At 37.5% G+C, this 20,287-nt stretch overlaps 1 protein-coding gene across 6 annotated transcripts in view; it reads left to right on the top strand.

Annotated features, from left to right (window-relative positions):
• Window positions 1-7,711: 7,711 nt before the first annotated feature.
• Window positions 7,712-20,287, top strand: part of PPEF1 (protein phosphatase with EF-hand domain 1) — a 157,106-nt gene continuing 144,530 nt past the window's right edge. For 5 of the 6 annotated variants that reach the window (XM_074299878.1, XM_074299876.1, XM_074299873.1 and 2 more), the window contains exons 1-2: window positions 7,712-7,894; window positions 8,563-8,793. The gene's annotated coding sequence lies outside the window, so the exon portion shown is untranslated. The remainder of the gene's footprint in view (window positions 7,895-8,562; window positions 8,794-20,287) is intronic. The other variant, XM_074299871.1, reaches the window with a different exon arrangement.

Raw genomic sequence — 20,287 nt, 5'->3', positions numbered from 1 at the left:
GAACAATTTTCAGATGAAGAAATTAAAACTATTTCCAGTCACATGAAAAGGTGTTTCAAATCATTGTTGATCAGAGAAATGCAAATTAAGACAACTCTGAGATACCACTACACACCTGTCAGATTGGTTAAGATGACAGGAAAAGATAATGACGAATGTTGGAGGGAATATGGGAAAACTGGGATACTAATGCATTGTCAGTGAAATTGTGAACACATCTAACCATTCTGGAGAGCAATTTGGAACTATTCTCAAAAAGTTATTTGATCCAGCAGTGTTACTACTGGGCTTATATCCCAAAGATATATTAAGTAAGGGAAAGGGACCCACATGTGCAAAAATATTTGTGGCAGCCCTTTTTGTAGTGGCTGGAAACTAGAAATTGGAGGGATGCCCACCAATTGGAGAATGGCTGAATAAATTGTGGTATATGAATATTATGGAATATTATTGTTCTATAAGAAATGACCTGCAGGATGAATATAGAGAGGCTTGGAAAGACATACATGAACTGATGCTAAGTGAAATGAGCAGAACCAGGAGATCATTATACATTTCAAGAACAATGACGATCAATTCTGATGGATGTGGCTCTCTTCAATAACGAGAATCCAAGTCAATTCCAATTGATCTATAATGAACAGAACCAGCTACACCCAGAGAAAGAACATGGGGAAATGAGTATGGACCACAACACAACATAAACATAACTATGTTAATGTTTGCTTGCATTTTTGTTTTCTTCTCGTTATTTTTACCTTCTTTCTAAATCTGATCTTTCCAGTACAACAAGATAACTGTATAAATATGTATACAAATATTGTATTTAATATATACTTTAACATATTTAACATGTATGGGACTACCTGCTGTCTAGGGGAGGAGGTGGCAGAAGAAGGGGAAAAGTTGGAACAGAAGGTTTTGCAAAGGTCAATGTTAAAAAATTACCCATGCATATGTTTTGTATATAAAAAGCTATAATAAAATAAAATTTAAAAAATGAGCTTTAGCTTTGCCTGGGGTGCAAAATATAATATTCATTACTTTATTAAATATTTGCTGTTAGTTATGATATCTGATCTTTGAACTAGTTTTGCAAGTTTAGACCCATGGATAAGGCTGGAAGTATTCATTGATGATGAAGCATATTGGCTCCCATATTGGACATTGAGCAGGAAGAACCACCCAACTGATAGATTTTAATGGGAGCAATATATTCTATTAATGCTCTCATTTTCCTCTCTCAAAAGCAGATGGAATGGGATTCTCTGGGAGTTCCTAGAGGGAGGGGAAAATAACTCCTCCTCCTTGACCAGTACCTACCTGATCAAGTACCTATCAGTGGCTGCTTTGTGGGTAAATTTGTCAGGATCTCAAAGCCCTGCCTTGTCTGCTTTTCCTGAGCATAGGTGACCAAAAAATGTTTCTGTGTTCCAATATGAGAGCCAGCTTTCTGTTGTGAGTCTCTGGGGTTTTCTTGGCAAAGAAACTAGAGTGGTTTGCCATTTCTTCAGGGGCTTAGATAATCAGGGTTAAATGATTTGCACAGCATCACTCAGCTAGGGAGTGTCTGAGCTGGATTTGAACTCAGAAGATCTGAATTCAAGAGGCTTGAATTTCCTGAAGATCTAAGTTGGTGTTGTCTATACTCTGTGAGGTACATCTAAGGCTACTATGATGCTTTTTGGAGGAAAAAATGACCACTAAAGGCAAGATGAGCTCTGGTCTTGTCTGTCTTGCCAGAAAAAAACAGAACCTGACGGAGTTGTTCAGATAATGAAAAGCTGAGGTAAAAGGGAGATAAAAGATGAGCAATATCCCACTAAATGTTTCCTTTTTTGGTTATTTATTAATCTACCAGGAGAATAAATGAGAGCTATGGATTCTTGTGTTATATTTCAATCCTTTATCATAAATGGGCATTTTTATGTTGTTAGAACTTAATTCAGAGCTGAGTGAGACTCCTTAGTGGGAGAGGGAGCCCTTGCCTTTGGACTAAGAGTGGGTCAATTGTTACTACTCTTATGAAAAATAAAGTGCCAGGTACATTGTGCTTTGCAAATATCTCATTTGATCATCAAATAACTTTGAGATATGGACACTATTATTTTCCTAATTTTTACAGATGAGAAAATTGAGGCAAAGAGAAATAGGTAAATGGCTTTCTTAAGGTCTCATAGCTAGTAAAGAAGGAAGGAAGACAATAAACATTTATATAGTACTACTACAGTATTCCAAATACTGAGTTAAATACTTTTTTTTATTATTTTAATAGTTTTTATTTACCAGATATATGTATGGGTAATTTTACAACATTGACAATTGCCAAACCTTTTGTTCTAATTTTTCTCCTCCTTCCCCCCACCCCAGATGGCAGGTTGACCAATACATGTTAAATCTGTTAAAGTATAAATTAAATACAATATATGTATACATATCCAAACAGTTGTTTTGCTGTACAAAAAGAGTCGGACTTTGAAGTAGTGTACAATTAGCCTGTGAAGGAAATAAAAAATGCAGGCGGACAAAATTAGAGGGATTGGGAATTCTATGTAGTGGTTCATAGTCATCTCCCAGAGTTCTATCTCTGGGTGTAGCTGGTTCAGTTCATTACTGCTCTATTGGAACTGATTTGGTTCATCTCATTGTTGAAAATGGCCACATCCATCAGAACTGATCATTATATAGTATTGTTGTTGAGGTATACAATGATCTCCTGGTCCTGCTTATTTCACTCATTAGCTAAATACTTTTAACAGATATTTATCTCATTTTATTTTCATAACTCTGTGAGGTAGATGCTACTATCATTCCCATTTTACAGCTGAAGAAAGTGAGGGAAATAGCAGTTAAATGACTTGCTCATGGTCACACAGATTGTAAGTGCCTGGAGCCAGATTTTAACTCAAGTCTTCCTGACATCACTGTATCATTTTACCCTTCTGCAAAGATAAATTTAGTATGAAATAAAAAAAATATGGATTGAAAACAGCTTTTAGAGTTTAAACTTGAAATTAGTGTTTGTAGGACATAAACAGCTCACATTTTTGTACTTTGTAGGCTTTTTGATACTTGACAAAAGTATTCCTGACATCACTGTATCATTCTACCCCTCTGCAAAGATAAATTTAGTATGAAATTAAAAAAAAGGGTTGAAAACAGCTTTTAGAGTTTAAACTTGAAATTAGTGTTTGTAGGACATAAACAGCTTACATTTTTGTACTGTATAGGCTTTTTGATACTTGACAAAAGTAATATCTCAAATTACCTAAAGCACATCATGATAAAAGGTGATCTAAGGCTCACCTTGGGAATTGGAAGGGGAAAAAGCTTGCTCATTTCAAATCCAACTATTTTTCTGCTGCCTCTAATGTGGCTTATTTACAGATATATGGACCCTTATAGAAATGGAATTTGACAGGACCAGGATATTAGTTGGAAAGGAAGAGTAAAGAACTAACGTTAAGATTTTGGGCCTAGGTAATAGGTAATTGAAGGTAGTACAAAAAAGTCTATAATACAATTTGGAATATGATTAATTGTGTATGATAATTGACATTCAACCAAAATCCTATAATGAAGAATTCCTCTGACTATTAGTATTGGATCTGTAATTTCATCAATAGGGAGCTCAAAGAAAATAATTCTTAACAATGAAGTTAGATTTGTTTTCAGAAAGTTAGAATCTTAGAAAGTTGCCTGGGCCACTGAGAGGTTACATGATTGATCATACATATAGATAGTATGTGTTATAAGTGAGTCTTAGTTTAGATCTGTATCTACTATATCATATTGCTATTCTGTCAATTAGATAACTATAGTATTTTAAAAGCTTTATTTATTTAATTCTGATTATATCTTTATATATTATATCTTTAAACATGTAAAAAACAAACACTTTTTGCTAGGCAGACTAAGGTGAACTGGCAAGGATTAGTTCAACAATCAAATTCTCAATTTACTTTTCTTCAAGATGATGGTTACAGAAGTCTTTAGTTCCAAACATTATTTATTTTATGTTTTTTTTGTTTTGTTTTGTTTTGTTTTGTTTTTTGGCAATGACTACAATATAGATCAAAGGAAAAAATAAGGAATTATTTATTTGAAAGAAGTATTCTGTAATATCTTCTGATATGAAGTCTTATGACAGATGGACACATTATTTTTAAAATGTAGGTCTTTGAGAGTTAAACAAGGAAAGATTTATAAAAATTTATAAAAATAGAAATAACAACACTCACCCCATCTTCCATAATCAATATCCTTGAAAAAAATTTATGGTTTTTAAGTATTCAAGTTTAAAAAAAGTCACAGGTATAATAAGGTAAATAAAAATAAATCACTAGAATTGGCATTTATATATATGACCAAGAAGAGTTAGAAAAAGAAATTCCATCCAAAGTAAATTATGTAAGTATTTGGAAATATTATCTTTTAATATTTGCCCAGGAACTTTATGAATTTAACTATAACACTCAGACCTAAACAAGTAGAGAAATTTAGTTGTTCATAGATATAAATAATGTCAATATAATAAAAACAAAAATACTATCTAAATTAATTTGCTCATTCAAAGCTGTATCAAACTCCTAAAAGAATAGAGTGAGGAAAATAACAGTAAAATTTATATGAAGGAACACAAGGTCAAAAAATTTTAAGAGTAATAATGAAAAAAAATTAAAGGAAAGGCTTTTAATATCAGATTTCAAGCTGTATTATAAAATAATAATCATTACAACTGTTTGGTCTTTTTTTTTTTTTAAATGAGTGATTAATCAGTGGAGTAAAATATATCATATATCTAAGTAAACAAAAATAGTAACATAGTGTGGCCTTTGGTAAGTTCAAAGACAAAGAGTTACTAAGAGAAGAACTATTTGACAAAAAATGTTGGCACAGGTAATGGATTCAAGCTTTATGGCTGGTTAATAAAAGTTCAGAGGAGCAAAATTTGTGAATGCTTTCAAACCCAAGAACAGATCAAAGATGTACGAGAGCATGAAAGACAGAATACTATTACAAAACAGAACTGCATTACTGATAACTTCTATATTATTCAATTTAACAGTTCAGTCCAGTGAACATTTATTTAGTATCTACTATGTACCAGGTACTGGGTACAGTGTTACAGATTCAAAGGAGTCACATTTTACTGGGAGAGCATGGCATGTAGATAAATAAATCAATACAAAATGTATAAAAATTAAATGCAAAATAATTTTAGGGATGAGAAAGTTCAGTAAAGATCTCATGTTGGAGGAGGCACTTGAGTAGAACCTTGAAAGGGCTTAGGGATTTTTTTCAATGAGGAGAAATAGGAAACAGGATGTACAGAGGAATGGAGATGGGAGATTGGACGTGATGTGTGTGTGGGAAAAGCAAGTAGTCTAGTTTGTCTAGATTCTGAAACACAAAAAGTGCTTGTGGGGGAAGGTAATAGGAAAGTTACTTTGAGGATGTGTCTTGCTCATAGGAAGCACCTAGTGCTAGTTGAAATGAATTTGCTAATGTTTTTCTCATCATTGTCATCAACCAGAAAAGAGTATTTAGCCTTCTATTCATGGTTGTGTTTTATGTAAGGGAACAGATGCAATACCTTTGCTTTAGAAGTTTGCATCACAGATATAGATGCATTTCTAGAAGATTTTCTTTTTTCTGGATTGTACTTGTGATTTCACTAGCTTAAGAACCTCCAATTAAGGAACTTCTACCAAGGCTAGTCAGAGCCTCCTCTGAAACTTAAAAGTATTGCCTGAGAGGCTAAGAGGCAAGTTGATTTGTCCAGAGTCATACAGCCTGTATGTTTAGAGGCAAGACTCAAACCCAGGTCTACCCTGATTCTAAGTAAGCCCAGCTTTCAAGATCTCCACTGAACTATATACTTATTATATGTTTTATTATGTACACGTGTAACAAATACATGTAGTAAAAATGAAAATATCAAGTTAAGAATAGGAAGATCAAATTCATATAAAGAAAGAGTTAAATGTTGGATCATGTGACCAATAACAAGGACTAGACATTTTCTTTAGTTCTCAGGAATTCTAAAACTTCCCCAGATAGGAATTATGTTCCAGAGATAAAAAAAATAATTGCAGTTGTCTTTAGTAGACCAAGATACCAAGAAGTTTAATATGCTTAAAAATGAAAGAATAAATACCAGAAGAGAAGGCTAATCTCTAGTCCTTATTCCACTCATTTAGCATCTTCTTCCCCACCAATTTCTAACTTCTGGGAGAGGGTTACAAGCAGACCCACAGGTGTCCTTGCTATTGCTGCAGCCTTTGTCATCATATCCTATATGACTTTACTTCATCTTTGGCAACAAACAGAAGATCTCAACTCTGACTTTCTTCTCTGAACTGAGCCTTCCTAGACTTCAGTTTCTTAAAGAGAAAAATTGGAACTATACTAATACTAATACCAGTGCTATAATACCAGACTTTGATGATTCTGAATGAGAATGTGAGGCTAATGACTTTGTGCCTCCCTCAAATACAATGCACTTGCAAATCCTCCAACATCTTGGTCCTTTCTGAAAATGAAGAATGAACAACTATTAATGCCAAAATTAAATGTCAATACCAACACCAATATAGGAATAATTTGCTATTTTTGCTCCAGTGGATTAAGGCAAACAGAGGTAAAATACCTTGCATAGAATTATATGGTTAGTGAATTCTGAGGCTGGATTTGAACTCAGGCCTTCCTGATTCAAGATACTCTATCCACTGAGCCATTTGTTACCTCCAAAGCCAATGCTAATACTAATGCCAATAATGACACAAATACCAATATTGATTAATTCTGTTATTAACAGCCTGACAGTGTTTTGTAAACAAAACATTTTATAAAACTTAAAGTGCTAAATGGATGAGATTTATGTACTATCAATAAATGTCACAGAGTTGTGAAGAACAAATGACATATGTAAAATGCTGTGCAAGCCTTTAAGTGTTATATAAATGCTTGCTACTTTTACCATCCTTCTCTTCTGTTCCCATTTGCCATACTAGTTTTTAGAAATGCTAATTGTAAAATTATTCGTATAGTGCTTTGAGAAGGGAGAAGGACTGAACCTGTGATTTCATTGATTATAGGAGACTTTTGCATGAAAAGACTTCCTATACCATTGTTGGTCAGCACATTCTTTGCTGTTAGTGTTAGATGTGTAGAGTATTGAGGTTAAGTGACTTGCCCACTTTATGGTGCTAGCATTAACTCTTTCTCTAGTAACTCCAGTAACTTGTAAATAATAAATGCTCATTAAAGATATACTTTATACATTATAAATATGGAAATATATTTTAACAATCACTCTTAATGGGAGTAATTATGTGGAATAAAAATATAATTGCATGAAATAAAAAATATGATAATAATCCAAGATTTCCCCCCCCCCAGGTTTTTTTTAAAATATGTATTAGTTATAATCTTCTCCTTGAGTAAACTTTTAAATAAAGTAGTTTATGAATGTCAAAATTGATGGATTTAAATTGTACTTTCCTTTACTTTCTACATTCATGAGCAGCAAAATGCATGACTACAGATAATAAGAGTAGAAAGGAGAAATGAAACATCTGGAAATTCATCCTTTGGACAAGCATAAAGTAATTAATTAAACTCATATTTTCAAGGAAGGCACTGCTATGTCTCCTTTTTACATTGTGGGGTTGTCAAGGTAACCCACCAAAGAACCATTCTAGAATTTACCTTTAGAAGATTCCAGAAAGGAGGCAGAAGGAAGTTTTTTCAATTAAGACTCATAAGTACTGCAATGGATTGTGACCTAAGCCTGCTGGTCAGGCCAAAAGATTCAGCAGCAATCAAAGTGGAGATCTGGGAATCCATTTTTCTTGAACATAAGTGAGATTGATAAATCTTAGAGGGAAGGGTAAGACACTTACTGAATCAAATTAATTGAAAGAAACCAAGATCTGTGTAGGAATAGAAAACATGCAGTAAAATATTACATCCCCTCTATCCTTATTTAGATCATGCTTTGGTTCAACAATTTATAAGTTTTTTGTTTTATGGAGTTTGTGTTATTTTGTTTGCTATTTATATTACAAAGATCCCTCATCAAAGGTGGGGTGGCTTTGTCCTTAGATTTGGTCCAAAAGTTCTTAATATCTGAAATGTCAGAAATATTTTCATCATCATCATCATAATGGTCATTATTATTATATACCATGTTCTCAAGTGATTATATAACACATTTTCTGTAGCATAAGGGATGGAGGGCTAGCCTTATAGACAAGAAAATATAGATTCAGATCTAGCTTGTGTTAACAGGGCCAACTCTTTAAGACTTTAAGTTAAATCTGCATAAAGGAATAAAGTTTTCCTCATGGGAGCTGCCTATGCCGATAAAATCACTGGCCTGGATAAAAACAGCATAACCACCAACAAAAATATGGTGTTTACCTGTCCCAGTGGCAGGGACTCCAAAGCTGATTCCAGTATATATGGTCCCAGATTTGTTATTTTAAATGTCCATTTCATTGATATAACAATAAGCATAAGCACATTTCCTTTGTTTTGCATTATTTTGGGTTGTAGCTCCTACACAGAAACTAAAAATGAGAAACTGAGATTGGTCTGTCACCAAATCATGCCATGTGCAAAACTGAGATATGTGAAGAGTGCAAATACTGAAAAATTCAAGAAACAAATAGTAGCAGCATTTAAAAAAAATACCATTACTCACTAAAGCAAGAATCATGTGTTAAGAAGCTTGTTCTGAACCTATGAGACACCTATGAAGCTGGAAATCTGATTTACATTTACAAGGTAAACAAATTCCAAAGATTAAAATTTATAGTTACAATTAAATGTGTTTTAGGATAAAATAGACACTTAGTATGGAGTCAAGGATTTCATTTACTTTAATTTGCTTGTTAATGTGATAAAAACAAGCTATCTATTCATGAGGATATAAATGATACTTGACTATAATCCTCAAACTAGCAATTTTTAATTGTCTTTTGAAATATAGGAGCCAGAGATTGGAATTGTGGTTTCAGGTGTAGAGGGAATACCTATATAAGGAATCTCTCTCTATGTTAGGTCACCACCTTCTTTTTAATTTAGAGTGTTAGAGAATTGATTAGATGGTTTCAGGGGATCAAGTGACTTCACATATTCATTATGCATGAGTTGGGTATAAGATGACTTGAATCTAGATCTTCCTGCTTTTTCCTTTCTTTACCAAACTCCTCTTACTGTATATCATTTTGAATCAAATTCTTTCTAAAATTTTGAAGGCATTCAGAAATTGGCCTATGAAAAACCCTTAGACTATAGGTATAGAAGTCTATATGGGGAAACCATTTTCTAATTTCCAGTTAAAATTGAATATGTTATGAGTCAATGTACTATTCATAATTTATGATATTATGCTTTATGGAAAGGAATGGTCCTTAAAAAAAAACAGTTTGCATCTAAACTAAGTTTGCTAGAACTCACAAATACACACATAAACACACAGAGTATAAAAATATAAGGCAAATGTATGGAAGAACAGGCAGTTCTAAAAAAAAAAAAAAAAAAAAAAACTAAAACAAGGTGAAATAAAATATTGGGTGTAGAGGAATCTTATTTTCTTGGGAAGAAGTGTGTGACCTATTTCATTCCTTGAAGAGGAAGAATTTCTGTTTCTTGTAAATATATTTTATTTATACATAGAATTATAAATATTCTAAAATAAAATCCTTTATTTAGATCTCTTATAACAGGGGAGTAAACTTCAATGAAAATAAGCCATTAATAAAAGAGAGATCAGCTTGTTTCCAATGACCCTTGATACCAAGCCTCAAAGACCTAGTGGTGTATCTTTAGTTGACTAGGTGGGAAGAGATTTTGATTTGTTATTCTTAGTAGGACTCTAGGTTTGGCTATGATTGATTGAAGACATGTAAATGAAATGGTAAATAAAAAAGCAGAAAACAGAGTCTCATTTTGCAGGTCAGGTTGACTTAGGGTCCAAGTGATGAGAATTAGGTAAGGGGTAACCCCTTTTGGTTTGGCGCAAGGATACATAGTTAAATGCAATCTAGTGACTGGCGCAGAGTTCCCTGTAAAGGAATTTACAGACCCGAAATCCTAGATTGATTAAAAAAAAAAAAAAAAAAAAAAGGTTTATTGTAGGGGTTTGGAAGTAAGAGTAAAGGTAGAAAGACACCAGGACCAGAGCTGGTCGCCAGGCAGACAGGAACCCTTACATGGCCAGAAGGATACCATGTTTGGGGGCTCCTACAAAGAATGGGCTCCAGGATTCCCTTTTTATAATGATAAAATAATCTTGGTGATCTTGAAGGTGGATGGAGTCCCAGGCTCCGGGCTGGTTTGGGCCAGGGTTAGCATTGAATAGAATTCAATGGGTTTTTAGATAAGGAAAAAGCTGTTTGTGGGGTTTGGGGAAATCTGAGCAGATAGTGGGGGGCTGGGAAAGCCCAAGTTCATTGGAATTCAAAAGAGTGCTTTTGACCAGAATTTGTGAATCAAAGATCCTAGCTTCTTCAGCCGTGGCAGGGTTGGGAATCAGAAAGGAATCTTAAAGAGACCTCAACCCACATCACAAGGAAATCTCAACCAAAAAGCAGATTTTTACCAGCTAAGTGGGAAGAAAACCTGAGAAAATATCCTGAATGAATTTGGAGAGAGCAATACTATACTGACACCAAGATATGAAATATGATCCCCTTTTAAATGGAGGCTAACCTGATCTAGCTAGTTAATCTTCCCAAAGGTAGAGCTTCCCTAAAGCCTGAGCTCTTAAAGATAGGATTTATTCAAAAGACCTTAAGAATAGTCATTGCAAAACTTTCCTCCTTCCACAAAACCGAAGTCATTCTATCACAAATACCCAGCCTTCTTAGGAAGAGGGAAAACATTGTGCTCCCCTCACAGCAGCTCTGTCACCTGAACTTATCTTTATCCTATCCTTGAACCTGAAGGGGAATATTGACAACCTATCACTATTCATTCCTATATGATAATCAGCTAGAAACACCTCTCTGATTTAGGGAATCTAACACTGGAACTAGAGGAGTCCCAAATTTAAATATGACTTCAGGCACATACTAGCTATTTGACCCTCCAGAAGCCACTTAAATCTCCAATTGACTCAGTTTCTTCAATTGTAAAATGGGAATGTTAATAAAAGCACTTATCCCTCAAGGTTCAGAGGATAAAATTAGATAATAATTATATAGGACCTTCTAAAGCTTAATGCATCATGTAAATGCTAGCTGTTATGCTTAACAGACATTAACATTCCAAACCCCCAGCTCTCATTATTCACACCTCTTTCTCCACCTCACACTGTACGAGCCTTTTTTCTTATTCTCCTCAATTTTGGAATGCCTACTCCATAGGCAACAAATCTGGTTTCAACTTAAACCTTTTCCTTTCCTACTCCTTCCATCTTCTTACTGTCTCTAATATCTAGCATTCTCCTGATGACATTCCATAGTTATATCAGATTAGTCTTGGCTTGGAGCTGAGGAGCAGTTTGAGCAACTCAATAGAGGATGTTGACTATGCCCTAGGCTGAGATTTCCAATTGAATGAGATTAGTTATCTGGGAATTATCTGGGAAGGGTATACCCTTCCCAGAGGCTGGGAGAATTTGAGAGTCAGGAGCACCCTTCCCCCAAAGGTTCCTTTTTGACCTCCCCAAAAGGGAGCCCAATTTGTATCATCCCCCCAAATTAAATGGGACACAATTTATGTCATTTTCCCCTCTCAAGCAGTACCCCCAAATTCATTTGGGGCAAAGGGACAAAGGTCTCATTTTCTTTAGCTGTTTCAAGCTAACAAGGGTTGTAGAGTTTTCCCTATATTCAATGGGGGCTCAGGCCAGGAGGGGAAGTTCGAAATCTGAAGATAGCAGCAGCAGCATCTAAGGGATATTGAGTGTCCAAGTAGCTTGGAGCCTGGAGGAAACAAATCCCACGAATAGTTTAAAAGTGGAGTTGGCGGGGGGCCTTTGCAAAAAATATATCAGGTCCCATCTGTGGGCTGCCTTGGGGATGCTGATGGCCCATCCAATAATCCCCAATGCCTCAATGCTCTCAGAACTCCCTAGTTGAAAGGCTAAGAAGAAGTTCTACTGGCAGGGACCATGGAATAACATCAAGAAAAGCTGGAGATGCTATACCCAGTGAAAGAACTCTGGGAGATGACTATGAACCACTACATAGACTTTCCAGTCCCTCTATTTTTGTCTGCCTATTTTTGATTTCCTTCACAGGTTAATTGTATACTATTTCAAAGTCTGATTCTTTCTGTACAGCACAACAACTGTATGGATATGTATACATATATTTTATTTAACTTATCCTTTAAAATATTTAACATGCCATCTGAGGAAGGGGATGGAGAGGAGGGAAATAATTGGAACAAAAGGTTTTGCAATTGTCAATGCTGAAAAATTACCCATATATCTTGTAAATAAAAAGCTATAATAAAAATTGGAAAAAAAAGAAAGAAAGAAAGAAAGAAAAGCTAGAGAGAAAGTCTTGGAGCAAAGTTCTCATCCTTGGAGTGAGAAAAAGTTAGGAAGATGAGTGAGAGTAAGAGAAAGAAGGACACAAATAATTTCACCCTTCTTTCCCCAGAGTGCTCACAGGAGTATTCTGAAATACCTGAGAAATAAAAGCTGGACTATTTGTCGCTCTGCAAGGAGCTAGCTAGGCTTAGGTGAGATATGATCTTTTTTAGCAAGTGCCTCAATACCTCCTGAACTTTCTTGGTCCTGAAGAGAAAAGCTTCTACCCAATTTGTAAAGGTGTCAACAAAGACCAAAAGCAACTTAAAACCAATCTCTCCTGGGTATGTGCCCCTTCTCTGAACAGGCTTCAGGATAGGGGGAGGTTTAAACCAGCCAGAAGGAGAAAGGGTTTGTTAATATAGCTATAAGAAGGGGTGTAACAATCAGGGAACTGGGAGATTAAAGGTGCCATAGTCAGAGATGAATGAGCAGCAGCTTTAGCTGCAAACACATTCCCTTTGGCTTGAAATGAACTTTCCTTCTGGTGTCCTTTACAAAATATGACTGAAACATCTGTGCATTTATGGACAGTCTGTGGTAGCTGCAGAATATTTCCTCCATATTCAATAAGTGAGTTCTTTGATTTTAAAAGTCTTCTTTCTTTCCATATAGCCCCGTGAGCATGCAAAATATGAAAAGCCTATTTGCAGTCAGTATAGATGTTTACTCTCATTCCCTTCCCCAGTTCCAAAGCTCTGGTCAGGGCAATGTGTAGTGTTCTGTTTCTCTAAGTTGTAATCATTCTCTGGGAGGTTTCTTGGGGAGCTTTTGGAGGCAGCCTTGGCTTTAGTTCCAGTTCACTAATCCCAAAATGCAGCCAGGAGTTAAAGTCCAGATCCTCTGTTGTGTCCTTCCAAGTCTTGAATCTTTTCCTGGGGCATGGTTGGCTTTAGTAGAGGCCTATTTCTCTTCTTGACTCTTTGGTTCCTAATGAGCTCTTGTCAGAATGTCTCCAGCCAGCTTCAGTCTCTAGCTCCCTCTGAATCCAAAGCATCCAGTCTGTACGAAGGTAGGCGTGGGAATGAAATCTGACTCTGCCTCCAAAAGTGTAGGATTGTAGGTTTCCCAGAATTCAATCCTAGTTGTGAATCTCCTGGAAGTCCATGAGCAGGTTTTTCCTTTAGACTTGTGAATCTGCTGGAGTTGAGAATCCACTGAATCCTGGCTCTAAATCTCCTCGATCTTCCCTGAAGTTCTCCCCTTCTCTCAATCCAGATTCTCCGAGAGTGGGCTTTTATATCTTCCCAGAGAATGGGCTTGTGGGTACTCCCTGGACTTATGTGAGCTCCTTAAAGGACCAATGAGGTGTAAACTCCTTTAAAGCTTTGAACTCCTTTAAAAGTGTGAACTAAGTGCATAAGTACCTTGTAAGAATCCTAACAGCAATGAATTCAGTTTTTTGGGCAGAAGTCCCAGGAGGTAGTGGCTTAGCCTCTCAGGTACTACTGAGGTTAACTGTAGAATAACCTGCCTTTCTTTCCCCATTTTCAAGAAAGCTTAACCCATCTATAAACCATTTACCATTTGGGTTGTCAAGAGGAATGTCCCTTAAGTCAAGTTAGCTGGAGTAGACAGAATCTAAAGCTTCCTCACAATTATGAATGATGTCTCCTGACTGAGTGGTGTCAGGGAACAAAGTGGCAGGGTTAAGGGGGTGGCAAACCTGGAGAGTCAGGTCGGGATATCTAGCAAGAGAGCCAGATATCTAATAAGCCATTGATACCCTTAGGCTTCTAAAATGCTCTGGTGCCTTAAGGTAAAATTTGAGGCTTCTTCTCTAAGGCACAGAACCATTCTAGGGAAATTCAGTTCAGTTCCTTTGAGAAATAGGTGACTGGGGGGGGGGGGGGGCGCGCGGGCGGCTAGGTGGCGCAGTGGACAGAGCACCAGCCTTGAATTCAGGAGGACCCGAATTCAAATCTGCTCTCAGACACTTAGCACTTCCTAGCTGTGTGACCCTGGGCAAGTCACTTAACCCCAGCCTCAGAAAGGGGAAAAAAAAAAAAAAAAAAGAAAGAAGCCTGGAATGGTTCAGCTAGAAATAGGTGACTGGTCTGGGATCTCCTAGGGCATGACTGCAGATCAAGACAATAATGAGATCTAGATAAGGGGTACTTAAATGAAATTAGGTTTAATTGAGGTCTAGTGGCAGGTTCAGTGTACAGGGAGTCAAATAGAGCTCCCCTGCAACCCCTTTGGATTCAGTGTAAGGATACAGAGTTAAATGATGTCTAATAGTGGCTCAAGAGTCCTCTGTAAAGGAATTTACAGACCCAAAAACCTAGATTGATAAAAGAGGTTTATTATGGGGTTTGGAAGTAAGGTTAAAAGGTAGGAAAACACCAGAGCCAGGGTGGTTCCAGTGGGCAGAAATCCTTGACATAGCCGGTGTAAGGATACCGTGTTTGGGACCTCTGCAAGAAGTGGACTCCAGTTTGGCTCTTTTTATAAAAGGGGGGCTTTGGACAATCTGAAGGGGTCCATGGGTGGAGTCCCAGGTTGGCTTCCTACTAGAGTTTCAGTCAGAGTTAGAATTTGAATAGAATTCCCGGGGTTTTTAGATAAGGATGAAACTGTTTGTGCTTGGGGTGGGGTCCTTTCCCTGAGGCAGAATCTAAGGAAGTTTTAAGAGTTTTGGGGTTTCCTCATCAATAAGAGTACAGTTAAATGGCTCCAAATCTCTTAAATCTTTAGCTAAAAGTTTGTGCTTAAGAAATTTCTCAATCCTGACTAAGACTAGAGTGGCCCAAATAGAGGAATCTATTTTCTCCCAGATTTCAGAGGGAATATGGGAGAGCTTTGAAAACAGCACAAAAAAGACCATCTGGAGGTCTGAGAAGAGAAAACTGGGTCCCCAATTTCACCATTAAATCATACCCCAATAAAGGAGGAGGATAGGAGGGAATAATAAGGAACAGTGTTTAAAGAACAGGACACCAAAATGGCAAGGCAGAGGGAAAGTCTCCAAACAGTTCTTAAGTTCCCCTGCAATCCCTATTCTATGGGGGAGGGGAAAGTGAGACTAGAGTGCCAGAGCAAGAGGGAAGGAGAAGTCCCTGTGGAAAAAAGAAATTCAGTGGTCTTACCAGCCACATCTGGGTGTTGGGCTGTCATGGTAGAGCCAGGGGGAGCTTGATCAAGCCCCAGACTCCAGCTGAAGGGCAGGGCATTGGGCGGGGGCAGCTTGTCTGCTATAGGCAGTCTCTCCTCCAGAGCCCCTCCTGGTTGGACTTAGGGCAAGGACTGGGGAGTTTCCTTGGACAGTTTCCATGACACCTAAAGCCCAAACTCCTATGGTTCTGGGAAATGTTATCAGCCAAAAATAGGGACTATTCTCCATATCTTGCTTTAACTCTGCAGTATTTTTTTCTCTGCCGCAGTTTGATCCCTATCATTAAAGACTACAACAGCTGTTTCTAACAACTGACTGGGAGAAGTTTGAAGGCCCAAAGCTTGTTTCTGCAGCTTTCTCCATATATCTGGGACAGATTGTTTAATATTAATTAACATCTCCCCAGGAAAAATCAAGGAGGGCATTGGCCTTGGACCCCTGAAAAAACTGGATGGGGTCCTCAGAGTAATGGCCAGGTTTTTCCTTAGTCTGGGAAAGATTTGACATTGAAGGAGGCTCTGCTCTCCCTGAGAGTCTGCTGCTTCTCTCCGGAGGCAGAGGTTAAAATCAGTATCCTGAGGAGGAGAAAAAGGGGTCCCACTCCTTGAATCAGAGGGATTGAGGAGTGGAGGCTGGGAAGTCTCAGGATCTGGTTCAGGTGAGGCGAATAGAATTAAAGAAATATTGTTGGACATAAGGTACTGCTCTGGAAAGGATTCAGAAGCCTCCTGATAAGGGCTGCATAAGGGTACCGAGAAGGGATCTCATATCTCCAGAAGAGCAGGAAGGAGGGAGTTTGATTTCCCTCCAGCAAATTTAAGTAGCATCCTGAATCACTATTTTAATGTAAGCTTTTTAGTTTTGAGATCTTTTAAGCCAAATTTATTGTTTTTAAGAGACTGCCCAAGGAAGAATCCTTAAGGAGAGAGGTAGATGGATCTCATTTTGTCACGAGTCTTAGATTTCCCCAATTTTATAGAGCCTTGTCCTTCTCTTAAGCATCCCCAGAGAGGGAGAGCTAACAAAATGCTCCCTGATTAAAGTTACTTTTTGTCAGAAAATGCAGGAATTCCCAGTCTAAGCATTCCTGAGGGAATTCTGCTTGAGCTTGGAGCTTGCAAAAACCAAAATTTTCCCGGGAATTTGAGTGAACAAGCTCTAGAATAGACAATCAGCAAGAAAAGGCTTACCTCCTCTGCCAGACTTTCGGGGATTCCTGTGCTGGGCCACCAAAAGTTAAAGTGTGATAATTGAGGGTAAAAGATCCCCTAATTTGGCTGGTGGCAGGTTTTGCAAAAGAATCCACAAATCCCGATAAAAACAGGCACGAGGTTTGTGGCAAGAATGGGTTTATTTACACTAAGGACAAATTTCTGATAATAAATTTAGCAAAGATGGGTTGACAAACCTTTGATTATATCGGGTTAGTCTTGGCCTGGAGCTGGGGAGCAGTTTGAGCAACTCAATAGAGAAGTTGACTATGCTCCAGGCCAAGCTTTCCAATTGAATGAGATTACTTATCTGGGAGTTGTCTGGGAAAGATGTGTCCCTCCCAGAAACTGGAGGGGTTTGAGATTCAGGAGCACCCTTCCCCCAAAGGTTCCATTTCAACCCCTCCCCTCAAAAGGGGGCACAGTTTACATCAGCCCCCCCAAAGATTAAAGGGGACACAATTTATATCACAACCACACTCCCTTTTCCTCAACTAGTTCAGTTGTCCTAATTCAGTCTTTAATTTTTCCTCCTCAACTCTTGTTCTCATTCTAGTGGATTCCAGTATCCATACTGTTATTCCTTCAAAGCTGATGATTCTCAAATCTATTTATCCAACCTTACTTCTCTTCCTGATCTCTAGTTTTGAGTCTCCACATGCTTACTGGACATCTGAATGTCTCAAAGACATCTTAAATTCAACAAGTTCAAAACTGAATTCATTATCTTTCCTCCAAAACCTTCACTTCTTCTCAACTTCCTTATTATCGTTCAAAGAACTACATATTCTCAGTTATGCAGGCTTAGAATCTAGGCATTCTCAACTCCCCACTTACTCTTAACCCCCCATTTCCAATCTGTTGCCAAATCCTGTTATTTCCACCTTTATAGCATATATCATCTATACATATCTTCCACTGTCCTCTGGTATTTCTTCCATCACTTTCATGCAGGTCCTTCTCACATCACTCCTGGACTATTATCTTCAGTAACCCTTATCACTTTAGGGATCAAAACAAAATGTTTTGTCTGGCTTCTAAAACCTTATATAATTTATCCCCTCCTACATTTCTAGTCTTTTTATATCCTGTCTTCTTAATTCATTTTTTAAAAAAAATTTCAATAGTATTTTATTTTTTCTAAATACATGTTGACAGTTTTCAACATTCATTTTTGTAAGACTTTGTGTTCCAAATTTTTCTCTTCCTTCCTCCTTCCCTTCTCCCCAAGGCAGCATGTAATTTGATATAAACATAAATATGTGCAATTCTTATAAACATATTTCCATATTTGTCATGTTTCCCAAGAAACATCAGAACTAAAGGGAAAGAACAATGAGAAAGAAAACAAACAAAAAAGGTGAACATACTGTGCTTCAATTCATATGGAGTTTTCATAGTTCTCTCTCTGGATAAGGATGCCATTTTCCATCCCAAGTCAATTGGAATTGCCTTGAATCAGTGCATTTGTTGAGAAGAGCCAAGTCCATAATACTTGTATATCCCTTATTCTCTACTGTGTTTCAGTGACACTGGCCTCCTGGCTGCTCTAAAACAAGGCACTCTATTTCTCCACTCAAATTTTTTCCCTCCTCATCTCTTGGATCTTGGTTTCAAGTCTCAATTAAAATTTTGTCTACTATTGTAATGCCAGAGAAACTGAGGCAAGATAGAGATTAGAGAGTATTTAATAATTTATTAAATGGGAGAGATTTACTGGGACCAAATGAATCCATGGTTTTGTCCCAGGGCTGAATGAGACTATAGTCTCCAAGCATCTGCAAACAATGAGAGTTCTCAATGACCTACATACATGTGGCTCAGACTCAAGGGGTAGACTGAGGTAGGGGCAGAGTAGGAGTGCTGAGAGCGGGAACGGGACTCTGACAATCAGGTTCTGACAGGATAAGGGGAGGCATGGGGGGTGGAGAGAGGGGGAGAGACATCTTGATAAGGCAGTATCTGACATTCTCATAGCTTGGGATGGGGAGAGGCATTCTGATGTTCTAAAATATAAGATCTTTTATCATTATCAAATATTCTGATAAAGAGGGAGAGGAGGTTTTGTAGGACTGAGCTTTGAGCTGAAGGAGAGAAACTGAGTCAGGACTGGGTCAGGATAATTATGGAAACTGATAACTGTGGCATAACACTATTGGAGATCTTTACCAGTCTATCCCTTTGTCAATTCCTTTCCTATGGGATTAAATTCAATTTTTCTTGCATGTATCCTGTTTATTCATAATTGTTTGTTGTCCATCCCCTTAAATTGTTAGTCCCTTAAGGACAAAGATTATTTTTTAACTTTCTTTGTATCCCCAGTGCTTAGCACATTGCCTGGTATGTAGTAATCACTTAATAAAAGCTTGTTGACTTGACTTGACATATGGGACCTTGCCTCTTTCATTGATTTTACATACACACACACACACTCATATCTATATATACACATATAACTTAATTGTGATATTGCTGGATGAAGAAATAGGCATAATTCATTGAAACAGAGGAGGTGCTTAATAAATGCTTGTTGACTGATTCAAAATGTTCTTTAGAAAATTGGGCTCAGAGTGATAAGGTCTAGATTTAGGGAACCAGAATGAAATTAGGGTTTCTGGTGATCAGGGAGTTAAAATGATAAGGTCTAGTGGCGGGTTCGTGGTTCAGGGAACCAAATGGAGAGGTTTGGCTCCCCTGAACCCTCTTGGGACTCAGTGCAAGGATAGGGAGTTTTGGGGAAAACCTCACACTGTCTCCGCCCCTCAGCTCATTTGCCATAATCTGGCAGCATATAGGTCCTCAGCCCGCTGATCTGGCCCGCTGGCCGTAGTTTGAGAACCCCTGGAGAGGATAGACCTCTGAGCCACAAGTCAAGAGTTTCAAATCTGACTTCAGACACTTACTAATTTCATGATCCTGAGGAAGTCACTTACCAGTTTGACCCAATTTCTTTATCTATAGAAATGAGCTGTAGAAGGAAATGGCAAACCACTGCAGTATCTCTATTCAAAAGCAGGCACAAAGCCTCAGACAGGACTGAAACAATTGAATAATACCTACAAAATGTTCCTAGAGGCTGCTTCCTTCCTCAGTTGACTGCCCCTTATCTGATTTGGTGAGTTGAATAAGCCCTAGGTTTGTCGACCAGACAATTCCAGGAATTTGGCCTCCCTTTGTGTTTGATAAGATTGACAAGGGGAACAGGATAAATTTGGTTAAAGTACACATCATTCCTGACAATGGCTGTACCATATATGTGGTGTCTTGTTATATATGTATATCCATTAAAACTTCTTCACATCTGGTTATTTTCTGGGACTATATCAACTTGAGAGTCCCTTTCCCTTACATGAGCAGTGGCTCATGTACAGATGTTACTTTGTTCTGGAGATATATCTTGGTGTGGTG

The sequence above is a fragment of the Sminthopsis crassicaudata genome, chromosome 3, assembly GCF_048593235.1.
Source record: "Sminthopsis crassicaudata isolate SCR6 chromosome 3, ASM4859323v1, whole genome shotgun sequence".
Taxonomy (NCBI): Eukaryota; Metazoa; Chordata; class Mammalia; order Dasyuromorphia; family Dasyuridae; genus Sminthopsis; species Sminthopsis crassicaudata.
This window is presented reverse-complemented; position numbering and strand designations above follow the sequence as displayed.